Raw genomic sequence first — 12,668 nt, forward strand, 5'->3', positions numbered from 1 at the left:
CTTCAGTGGCATAATTTTAAAGTAAACTGTTGGGGTTGGAGTTCAACTCTGTGATAAGGGTACTTAACTAACATATGGACCTCACCACTACGATAGATAGACAGACAGAAAGACAGACAGAGAGATAGATTTATAAGATACACACTCCTAGAAGCAGTCACTATACATAACAAATTATAAATGGCTAATCATAATAGATATGAAATGGAATATTGAAGATGAACTGCTCAGACTAATGAAGATTGGAAAGAAAAATGAACAAAAATTCATGGAACAAATGTCACTAGAAAGTTGATAGATTAAGTATAAGCATAATAACATAAATAAACTGAACACTCCAATTAAAAAGTAGGCATTCTCAGATCAGACTTCATAAAAATGGCTGGACTGAAAGATGTTATTAGCAAGAGTGTGTTAAATATGGTAAAATTAAGTTGAAAACCTTGGAATAGAAAAAAGACAATATGGCTAGGTGACAATGCTCATGTCTGTAATCCTGGAGCTACTCAAGAGACTGAGACCTGAAGATCCTGGTTAAGCTAGCCCCAGCAGAAAAATCCCTGAGACTCTTATCTTCAATTCACCAGCAGAAAGCTAGAAGTACAGGTGTGGCTCAAGTGATAGAGTACCAGCTTTGAGTAGAAAAAGCCAAGGAAGAGCTTGAGTTCTTGAGTTCAAGCCCCAGTACTCCCCCCCCAATATGATGCAATCATAAATCAGGAAAAACTCACATTTTTATATTAATAGCAAATGAAATAGACTTTAGGACAAGGAGGATTACCAGATATAGAGAGACTTCTTTTTTCGTAGAAGAAAATGAACTCATTAAGAAGACATTTGCACACGATGTCTCACAAAGTAAATGTGGCCAAAGAAAAATGTGGAACAAAGAAGTGGGGAAGTCCACACTAAGAAAGCTTCTGGTAAGAGAACAGGACTATTGAAATGGCAGAATAAGGTGCTTGAAAGAATGCTCTTCCAAAAACAAAAAAAATCCAAAATCCAAAATGTTAAAACTGGGGGAAAAAAAAATAAAACAAAATTATCCCCAAGGACTACAACAAATTAAGAAGCACTCATTTATGAAAAACGACTACATGTTGGGTAGGAACAGTGAGTGTTTGGGGGATTTTTTTTTTGAAATGTGATCTGTGTTGGACTAAACAAAGATTGGATACTGCTTCTTCACAAATTCCTCATAAATTAGAAGAAAAAAAAACTTCCCAATTCATTCCATGAGGTCAAAATTATGCTGGTATGAAACTCATACAAAAATAGCATAAATAAACAAAACTATACACTAATAATATATCTTTTTTTCCGACCAGTCCTGGGGCTTGAACTCAGGGTCTGGGCACTGTCCTTGAGCTTTCTCAAGGCTAGCAGGCTAGCACTCTACCATTGGAGTCACTTCCAACTTTTGTGTATGTGGCTCTGAGGAATTGAACCCAGGGCTTTGTGCATGCTAGGCAAGCACTCTACCTCTAGGTCACCCTCCAGGCCCCACTAATATATCTTTATAAATGAAAAATCCTCAAATAGTACCAAGCTGAGCTAGGTATGCCTGCAATCCTAGCAACTCAGGAGGCTATACCCTGAAGATTGTTGATTGAAAACAGCAGGAAAGTTCATGAGACTCTTCTTTCCAATTAACCAGCAAAAAACCCAAAAGTTAAGCTGGAGCTTAAGTGGAAGATTACTACCCTTGAGGAAAAAAAAAAAAAAAGAGCTACGAGCTACAATGCTCAAGCCCTGAGTTCAAGACCCAGTCCAGCACAAAAACATATGAATGGAATATTGAAGATGAAAGACTAAAGAAGATTGGAAATAAAAATGACCAAAAAAATTATGGAACAAATGCCACTAGAAAATTGATAGATTAAGAGGCTGGGAGTTTGATCTAGTGGTAGAGTGCTTGCCTAGCATGCACGAAGACCTGGGTTCAATCCCTCGGTACCACATACATAGAAAAAAAAAGCCAGAGATGGTGCTGTGGCTCATGTGGTAGTGCTCTGGCCTTGAGAAAGTCCAAGGACAGTGCTTAGGCCCTGAGTTCAATGCTCAGGACTGGCAAAAAAGAAAAAGCAAGCAAGCAAGCAAGCAGATAGATTAAGTATATGCATAATAACATAAACTGTGGGGGTGGGTGAAAATGGGGTTTGGAGGTATTATAGCAGAGAATGACAATATGTGGAGTTTTTTTTTTTTTTCCTGGCTTTCTAAAACTGATGCTGGACATTCAGTCCCCCTCAGGAGGCATTTTAGAGAACTAAGTGGAAATGCTTTGTCATTAGTTTGAGAGTCAGGGAAGAGTCTAAGATCCTAGGCCTCAGAGGCCAGCAAAGATTTGAGTCGTGACTTTGAGGTGAACGTGCCAGGTAAGGTAATGGTTAAATTCAAGGGGGAAAGCACCGAAATGCAAGCGGAGAAAGCTGGCAGTGGGCCCATCTGCCCTTCTTTCCTTTTGGAAGAGGATGTTTAAGGCCCTGAGCATTCAGGCAACAAGAGAGTCTCTGGTGCCCCAGGCAAACTGTGATCAGAAGGCCCAAGTTTGTGGTATTAACTCCATGGTGCTGTGTGGTCTTGGGCAGCTAAACTTGCTGTTAACTCTCTTGTAATCATAGGCAAGAATGCCCGCTTCTCTCACTTCCAAAACTGTTGCAGGACCTAAAAGGAGAAAGCATTAAGAAAGTGCTTTGTAAACCTGGAGGAGGTGGCTCACATCTGGAATCCTAGCTACTCAGAAGGCTGAGATCTGAGGATTGTGATTTGAAGCCAATTTAGGCAGGAAAGTTCATGACATGTTCTTATCTCCAGTTGACCACCAAAAAAAACAGAAATGGAGCTATGGCTCAAATGGTACAGCACTAGCCTTGAGTAGAAAAGGCTAAGGGAGTGTGCTCTGGCCCTGAGTTCAAGTCACAGTACCAACACACACACACACACACACACACTGCTTTGTAAACAGTAAAAGCCTCGTCAAATGTAAAAGGTCATTGTTGCAGAGGGAGATGGATTTGGTTGCAGTAAGCACAGTCATTTCTTTCTATTTTTTTTTTTTTTTAAAGACAGCAAATCCAGAAGCAGCAGCAGCAGCAGCAAGTACTGCCAGGTGCACAACATAGTTTTTCCAGCTTGGAGAAGCAAATAAAAGACAGAGGCCAACTGGCTCCTCCCGGGAGCCCTGTCTTCACCAATTGAATCTGAAATCATGGTCCAGGGAATGGCTTCAGGCACTGGCCCAGGACAGCAGGCCCTTAGGCCCCTGTCCTGGCGGGGCAGAACCTAGGGGAGCACTGGGCCAACAGAGGCTTGTCCACATGGCCAAAAATTTGGTCCCTCGGCTCCTGTGGCTTGGAACTGCTACTGGGCCCTGGCCTGCCAGACATGTGGAGTCCCAGGGGACCCAGCAGGATGCTGGTCAGCCACGCCCAGAAGCCTCACCTCAGGATTAGGCTGAGAAGTGGCATGGCTTCACCACAAAAGTCTGAGCCAAGTTTCTATGCTCTGCAGGTGGCCAGCCTCAGAGCTGAGGGGCCTATGGGGTCTACCAGAACCTTCTGGAAAGGTCCGACTCACCAAGCCTAGAGAAACTGTCCTGTTCTTCCCAGGCCCACAGATGCCTACCTGGAGATGAGCCCTTGAAATTTGTGCACATTCTGGGCCCAGTCTTCCTTAATGCACCTCTAAGACAGCCACATTGGTCCTAAACCTTGGTGGCTGGGGCTAAAGAGGGCCGTGATGATCACCTAGTCCAACCTCTTCATTTCCAGCTGAGGAACCTGAGGCCCAGAGAAGGTACGAAGTTGCTAAAGGTCAGAGCTTGGGTATGTCTCTGAAGCAGCAGGAGGGAGCTGGGAGTAGAAATGAAGTCTAGAAATGACAGGAGAATACAATAGGCTTTGGAGCTAGGGCAGGAGGGATGGAGAAGTTCTTCATGTGGACATATGAAAACAGAACAATGACGACCTTGTTTTAAGAAGCAGTAAGAGTGGGTAAGAGAGAGTAATCAGAGTGAAGAGATGGCGTACAATGTATATATGCGCGGAAAAGTCACAATGAAACCCGCTTATACAACTAATGTATACTAGTAAAAATCATAAAGTAGTGATACTCCCAGCTGCTTGAGAGGCTGAAATCTGAGGCTATGATTCGAAGCCAGCCTGGAAGACAAACCCAGAAGACTCTTGTTTTGAGTTAACCAACAAAAAGCTGAAAGTGGAAATTTGGGGATGAGAGGAAAGAAGGAAGGAAGGAAGGAAAGAAAGAAGGAAGGAAGAGTTTGTTGTTGGCCTGAGGAAGCTGAGATCTGAGGATCCTGGTTTGAAGGCAGCCTGGCAGGAAAGTCCATGAGACTCTTATCTCCATCCAACCACCAAAAAGCCAGAAGTCAAACTGGGGCTCAGATGGTAGAGTACCATCCTCCAGAAGAAAAGCTAAAGGATAACACCCAGGCCCTCCCTGAGCTCAGTCCCAATACTGGCTTGTAGGTACATGCAGACACACAGACACACTATGAATCTTTGTAATTACAAAATATTTTGGGTGCATCAAGAAAGCTTAGAGGGCTGGGAGTTTGGCCTAGTGGTAGAGTGCTTGCCTAGCATGCACAAAGACCTGGGTTCCATTCCTCGGTACCACATACAAAGAATAAAGCCAGAAGTAGTGCTGAGGCTCAAGTGGTAGAGCTCTAGGCTTGAGAAAGTCCAAGGACAGTGCTCAGACCCTGAGCTCAAGCCTAGGACTGGCAAAAGAAAAAGAAAAAGAAAAAAGAAAGCTTAGAAAGCAGTGCATTCATTCCACAGATGTTTGTTGAGTACATACGAAATGTCACACACCACACACGTGGTACGGATACAGCATCAGGCACAGCTCTTATATTCGGAAGTTCTCAGAATGCAGACACCTATCTGAAATGACAAGAGCCTCACTGGGGACTTCAAGCCCAGTGTCATGAGCTGAATTATGTCTACCTAAAACTCACATGTTGAAGGCCGAACCCCTAGTTCCCCAGAATGTGACCATATTTGGAAATAAGGTCTATAAAATGTATTTCAGAGCGATTACATTATTAAGATGGGCCCTAGTCCAGTGTGGCTGGTACACTTATAAGAAGAGGAAATGTGAGCTGGGCGCCTGTGGCTCATGCCTAGAATCCTAGCTACTTAGTAGGCTGAGATCTGAGGGTTGTGGTTCAAAGGCAGTTGAGTCAGAAATGTCCATGAGACTCTTATCTCTAAGTAACCAGCAAAAAGCCAGGAATGGAGTTGTGGCTCAAATGGTGATGCCCCAGCCTTGAGTGGAAGTGCCCAAGGTCAGCATGAAACCCCAAGTTCAAGCTTCAGTACTGGCACAATGGAGAAGGAGGAGGGGGAGATGGAGAAGGAGGAGAGGAGGTAAAGCCATCCATCTGTGGTATTTTGTGGTGGCAGCTTTAGTGTATTTGGCCTCATCCAGGAGTTACGGCTTAAGAGACCTGGCAGAGAATACAGAATGCAAATAGAGCCTGGCCTATGTGGGCTGTGGGCTAAGAAGCCCAAAGCTTAGCAACATCTACCCAGTTGTCCCTGATGGCAGGCAGTTAGCGTCCCAGAGGCACATGTGGATGCTTCAGAGTGACCTCTGCTGGAGGCCCGGCTCACAAGGAGCCATAGCCACAGAAATAACCAGAAAGCCTTATCGTCCTCATCCTCCACAAGGAATATCCATGGGGTCCTGGCCGCCCAGAGACTCAGCACGGCCAAGGCTCTGAGTGGAGGTCCCACAGCCTGACGGGCAGATCCGTGCTGTCGTCTAACTCCCTGCTGCTCCCAGCTGCCCCCTCCTTCCAGTCTGGCACCTCACCCAAACCTTCTGCCACCCACTCTGTTTTCCCACCCTTTCCTCCCCACCTCTCTGGCTCTGGAGGAGGCCAGGAAGATGATTTCAGAATGATGAAAGGCAGTCTCTGAGGTCACGCCGGCCTCTCTGTGGTGGCTCCGTTCCCACCTCTCCCCCCGCACACCCCTGTCAGCCAGGGAAGCTGCCAGGCCTTTGGTACATGTCTGGGGGGATCTGAGGATGAGACCCAACTGGGGGATCACTTCAAACCAGGTCAGGAGGAATTGCATGTCACAAACCTTCTCCTGACCCAGCTCTGGGCCGGAGAGCTCACAGACTGATCATGCAAGCTGGGGCTCATGTCACGCCTTCGTCCACCAGCACACTGCATCCCCTTTCCATTCATGGCTTTACAAGCCAACGCAGCCATGGCCTGCGCCTCTCTCTGTCCCCTGCTGTGCTGACTCACACACAGCTCTAGGGTCTTGCTTCTGGGTTTCCTCCAGTTCTGCTTAGAGTGTCCTGTCCTCTTCCACCCTCCACACTTCTGGGCTACAAATTCCTACCCATCTTTTAAAGCCCAGCTCTGGTGTCATCAAGCCTTCCCTGACCTTATCCCCCAGCAGACGAGTCTATACATACATATTCTACTATATAGAGATCATCATTGATATGCTTATTGCATAAATGTGAATGATCTGTAACATGTCTGTGTCCCCAAACTAGAATGAGACTTTCTCATACAATTGAGACTGAGCCTGATTCACCCCCACCCCAGCCCACAGCCCCTGAGCACAGAATGGATAATCAGCAATGAGTAAGTGTTCACTTAGTGTTGAACACCACATACCCCCACCACACACATCCACACCACACACAAAGATAAGGCAGTGGCTGATAACCCCCATTCTATAGACAAAGCTCTGGGTCCAGAAGGAGTTCTATAATCTGTTGAAGGTCCCTCAAAGATTGGTAGCAGAGAAGAAACAAGATCCCACCCTCTTGGCACTTAGACTAGATCCCCTCCATGCCAGGGATGAGATTTGTAGAGCATCCAGCCAAAGGGACCTGCTGAACATAAAGCCATACTTGAAGTGCTTTGTTGGTAACCGCTCTATAACAAGTCACGACACACTTAGTAGTTTCCAAACAATACATGTATTATCATACTGTTTTGAAGAACAGAAGTTCAAAATGGGTTTCAATGGGCCCAGAACTGGCAGATCTGAATTCCTTTCTGGAAGCTCTAGGTATGACTCCATATTCTCACCTCTTTTCCAGCTTTTGGGAGCTGCCTGCATCCCTTGACTTATGGCCCTACTCCCACATTCAAACTTCTGGTTGGGTGTTTGTCATCTGGTGTAACTCTTGACACGTCTGTGTCCCTCTTCAGTTTAGAATGATCCTTGTGATTGTGCTGGGCTCACTCATATAATCCGGAACCATCTCTTCATCTCCAGGTCATCTAATTCCACAATCTTAATTCCCTTTGCCTTGTGATCTGACATATCCTCAGGCTCCAGGAATTAGGAGTTAGCCTTCTTTTTTAGGGTGTGTATGGGGGAGGGGCAGCATTCTGTTGCTATCACACTGGTAGGTAAAGAAGTGATAAAAAGCCGGTTGAGTGGCTCATGCCTGTAATTCTGGCTACTCAGGAGGCTGAAATCTGAGGATTGTGGTTCAAAGTCAGCCCAGGCACTAAAGACTGTGAGACTTTTATCTCTAACCACTAGAAAATCAGAAGTGGCCCTGTAGCTCAAAGGGTAGAGAGGTAGCCTTGAGCTGAAGAGCTCAGGAACAGTGCCCAGGCCCAGAGTTCAAGTCCCATGACCGGCAAAAGAAGAAGAAGAAGAAGAAGAAGAAGAAGAAGAAGAAGAAGAAGAAGAAGAAGAAGAAGAAGAAGAAGAAGAAGAAGAAAGAAAAGAAACGATAGAATGGATCTGGTAAGTGTGGAGGAGTGAACATAGTTCCAATGTACCCAGGACTCTCCTGTTTACACACTCAAACTTGTCTTCCCCAAAGTGATAGCTCCCCCTTTCACCACAGAATGCTTTCTCAAAAGCGCTCTGATTTAAGAATACATAGTATATTACCCTAGTCCCAGGCAATGGAGCAGGAAGCCCAGGCTTTCTACTTGCCAGTGAGGCATCTGGGGCATAGAGGAGGGAGGGAACTCACACAGTGGCGGAGTTAAGACTAGAACCTAGACCTTTTGGCATGAATAGAAGGCCAGGTTGGTACCCCCATTCAGATTGAAATATTTCTTCTTTTTATTGTTATTATAAAGGTGATTCACAGAGGGGTTACAGTCACATAAGTCAGGTAAAGAGTACAATTCTCTTTGGACAATGTCACACCTTCCCTTGCTCTCTTCCAGTTTTTACCTCCCATCCCTACCCACAGATGTATAAATCATTCTCAACATAGTGTGTAGTGAGTACTACGGATGCATTTGTTCACCCTTTCTCCTTCTATTTCTGTGGACATATTTCTTTTATAAGTTCAGAAAACTTCCTAGAGAAAAGAGTAGGCCTATATATGAACAATGATGATAAAGAAGAAAATGATCATTTGTCCAACATTTACTGTGTGCCAGTCAATATCAAATGTTTTATTTTCCTCTTCCTTTCTCTCCTTCCCTCCCTCCCTCTCACTCTCTCTTCTTTCCTTCTTTCCTCTCTTTCATGTTGGTACTAGGACTTGAACTCAGGGCCTAGGTACTGTCCCTGAACTCTTTTGCTCAAGGATAGCACTTTACCACATGAACCACAATTCTACTTTTGGCTTTTTTGTGGTTAATTGAGGATAAGATTTTCCTGGATTTTACTGCCTGGAATAGCTTTGAGCTTTGATCTTCAGATCTCAGCTTCCTGAGTAGCTAAGATTACAGGCATAAGCCACTAGTGCCCAGCTCAAATGGTTTATTTCATTCTTTCATCTAGTTCTCACAAAATCTTGAATTGTTTTAGCAGTAAAGAAACAGATTTATGGCAGTGAATTGGCAGAGCAGAAAGTATTGAAGTTAAGTTTCAAACACAGATTTTTTTCTTGTTACAAAGCTACTGTTTTTCCCCTAAGAGCATTTTTGAGCCTGGGACTAAGAAGACAGGAGCTTTACTCTAGAGAGGCAACAGCTGTAGGATAGAGTAGAGAAACTAGGGTGGAGCTGGGGGGGGGGGGAGAGGTAGAGATTTGTTGAGTCTGTGAAGCTATGAAAGAGAGAGTATAAGAACGTGATGGCTCAACCAGTTGTGCCTAATTTCCAGTAAAGACTAAAATTATGATCATAGCAGAAAGAGTTTATTTATTTTAAAAGGTTTAGTTATTTTTTCCATATCTGTTCAATGGAGAACATTTGGAAAATACCACAACTATGAAGAAGATAATAACAATCATGATAATTACAAATTCCCAAAGAATCACTATTTTGGCAAGTTTCCTGACAAAGATTTTTTTTGCCAGTCCTGGGGCTTGAACTCAGGGCCTGAGAACTGTCCTTGGGCTTTCTCAAGACTAGTGCTCTACCACTTGAGCCATAACACCACTTCTGGCTTTTTCTGTATATGTGGTACCAAGGAATCAAACCTGGGTCTTCATGCATGCTAGGTAAGCACTCTACCACCAGGCCAAACTCCTGGCCCCTGACAAAGATTTTTGAAATACAGCCTATATTCCAAGCTGGGTACCATTGGCTCATGCCTATAATCCTAGCTACTCAGGAGGCTGAGATCTGAGGCAGGCCAGGTGGGAAATTTCATGAAACTCTTATTTCTAATTAAGCACCAAAATAAAGCCAGAAGTGGAGCTGTGGTTAAGTGGCAGAGCACTAGTGTTAAGCAGAAAAGCACAGGGACAGCACGCATTCCCTGAGTTCAATCCATAGCACCAAACAAACAAAACATTTCAACATGTGAAAAAAGTTTAAGAGTTTGCTTTAGTGGTAGAGTGCTTGCCTAGCATGCCTGAAGACCACCATTCGATATAGAAAAAAGCTGGAAGTGGTGCTGTGGCCTAAGTGGTAGAGTTCTAGCCTTGAGGAAAAAAGCCCAAGGACAGTGCTCAGACCCTTAGCTCAAGCACAGACAGGCAAAAAAAAAGGAAAGAAAAGAAAAGAAAAGGAAAGGAAAGAAAAGAATAATATGATCAACACCCATGCATGTTCCTATCCCTTAGCGTAAGAAATAAGTTATTACATCTATACAGATGTCCCCAGATTACAGTGGTTTCCCAACTTCACAATAGGAATTTTCAACTTCACAACAGTGAGAAAATGATAAGAATTAATTTGAAACTGAACTTTAAATTTTTAATAGTGATCCTTTCCCTTTCTTGTTCTGGGGCAACCGTGAGCCAACGCTTCCCAACAGTTATACCATCGTAACACAGCTCACACTTCACACATACTGTATTGCCAGAGAGTTTTGGATATGTGTTTTGTGTTTTCCCATCCCATCATGTAAACAAACGCCCATCTGGGCTTGCACAGAGATATTAGATGCTTTATTATAAAATCATCATTGTATGCTATCTCACGCCTGTGATCTTAGTTACTATTTAGGTGGCTAAGATCTGAGGATTGTGGTTTGAAACTAGCCAGGGCACCAAAGTCTGGGAGACTTTTATCTCCAATTAACCACCCAAAACCTGAATGTGGAGCTGTGGCTCAAGTGGTAGAGCACTAGCCTTGAGCAAAAAGCTCAGGCTCTGAGTTCAAGCCCCAATACTGGTACAAACACACACACAGGCACACACGCACACACACATAAGCCCACCAGCTTGTGTTAGATGACTTTATCACCTGGCATAAGTGTTTTGAATATAATGAAAGAAAGTGTGTGAAATGCATTTTCAACTGGCATTTTCAAATTAAAATAGTTTTATTGGGGGCATCTCACCTCATTGTCACTGAGATTTGTCATTAAAGACTGACATGACTACTGCTCAGTGTCTTCCTCCCTCTTTGGAGGAAGAAAGGCGAGATGTATGTCTACAGTTCTTCCTGGTTAAAACATGGCACCAGGGCTTGGGTACATTGTGGCTGGGAGCATATCTGAGTGTGCTGTGTCCTCACTGTACATATTAGAGGGGCTAAGGTTCAAGGTGCTGGCTCTGGATACCAGGCCATCATGGACTTCAGGAGATGAAGAGGAGACTCCTCCATGTTTCCTCCCAGGAGAACCACAGGCAACCAGGGCCATCCTGAATCTTCACTACCCATCAGGACATAGGACAAGCCCCTCTCAGCTGGCTTCCTGAAGCTCAGGGTCATCATCTGTCATGTAAGGACTGAGGACAGCACCCCTAGATGGCGGGGCTAATTGGTGAGTTGAAGCCCTTGGAGGCTTGTGCTGGGGTATTGTGAGCAAAGGCTTGCTTCTGTGTGACTAAGGTTACACAGGACGGATCACTTGTGATTGGATGCTGAGTTTCTTCGTGGTTTCTAGTTTACAAACTCATTTTCTTCTCCCACCCCCCACAGCCTCTTAACATCCATCGTGTCTTACAGGAGGATGTGGAGAAACTGGGATTGGTTGCCCCCATTACCAGATGGGAAAGCTGAGCTTGGGAAGAGGCCAAGTGACTTGTCCAGATCATCTTACAGTTCATACTGTAGTTGATGCTTCTCACTTCCAGCCCAGTCTTGTTTTTGTTTTTTTTTTCAGGAGTCCAGTTTGGGTGGTTTATGTTCAAGAGGAAAGAACCCCTAAGCAATCGTGGAGATGGAGTCGAAGCTCTAACTTGCAGTTTTTGTGGTGGTTAATGGAGATAAGTCTCATGGACTCTTCTGTCTAGGCTGACTTCAAACATCGATCTCTGGTCTCAGCCTCAGGAGTAGCTAGGATGACAGGCATGAGCTACCGGCACCATGGCCTTTTCACATTAGGGTGTAAGCTGGAGCTCTGCTGGCTTTGTGGCCACTCTACAGTGGTAAACAGGAGCAGCCTCAACTCCTCTGTCAGTCAGCCTCACTCAGTCCTGACATTGGGCCTCCCTTAGTCTCTGCTTCTCTTTCTTTCTTTCTTTCTTTCTTTCTTTCTTTCTTTCTTTCTTTCTTTCTTTCTTTCTTTCCTTCTTTCTTTCTTTTTCCAGTCCTGGGCTTAAGCTCAGGGCCTGAGCACTGTCCTTGGATTTTTCTCAAGGCTAGAACTCTACCACTTGAGCCACAGCACCACTTCTGGCTTTTTCTAAGTATATGGTACCAAGGAATCGAACCCTGGTCTTCGTGCATGCTAGGCAAGCACTCTACCACTAGGCCAAACTCCAGGCCCCTCTGCTTCTCTTTCTGTGATCTCTCTCTGTCTCCCATTTTACCCCCTAGGACGTGAAGTCTGTGAGCAGGCAGTTTCACTGCAAGGATCCCAGGCTCTTGGGCTTGGACCCGTCTTAGGGAAAGAAACTTTTTTGGGAAAGGAATACCCGGTCCTCCATCTGCACGCTCCATGCCACCTTCATTCTCCTTATCCCAGTGTTCTGAGCCAAACCTGGGCCAGAAACTCGGAGGGGAGCTTAGTCAGCTTGGATCTATCACTGCTCTGGTGGGCCATCTCTGAAGGCTCAGGGATCTGATGAGCTGGTGCTGTCCCCATCGAGGTCCAAGCAGTGGCCTCTCCTGGCAAAGAAAGACCACCTGGCACAGCTTTCTTGAAAGGCGTGGGGAAGCTACACCCAAGAGTAAAATACTGCACAGGAAAGGCATGGCCACCATCCATTTCTGTATCTTTCAGTTGGGTTTGCCTCTACTTACCCTCTTCCAGAGCCAGCCCACCTGACAGAGCACTCATCTCTCAGGAGCACACAGGGACACCATGTGCATCCGAGGTGCTGTTTAGGGAAGAGGCTCTCCCACA

The sequence above is a fragment of the Megascapheus bottae genome, chromosome 16 (assembly GCF_031878675.1).
Source record: "Megascapheus bottae isolate mThoBot1 chromosome 16, mThoBot2.hap1, whole genome shotgun sequence".
NCBI classification, from domain to species: Eukaryota; Metazoa; Chordata; class Mammalia; order Rodentia; family Geomyidae; genus Megascapheus; species Megascapheus bottae.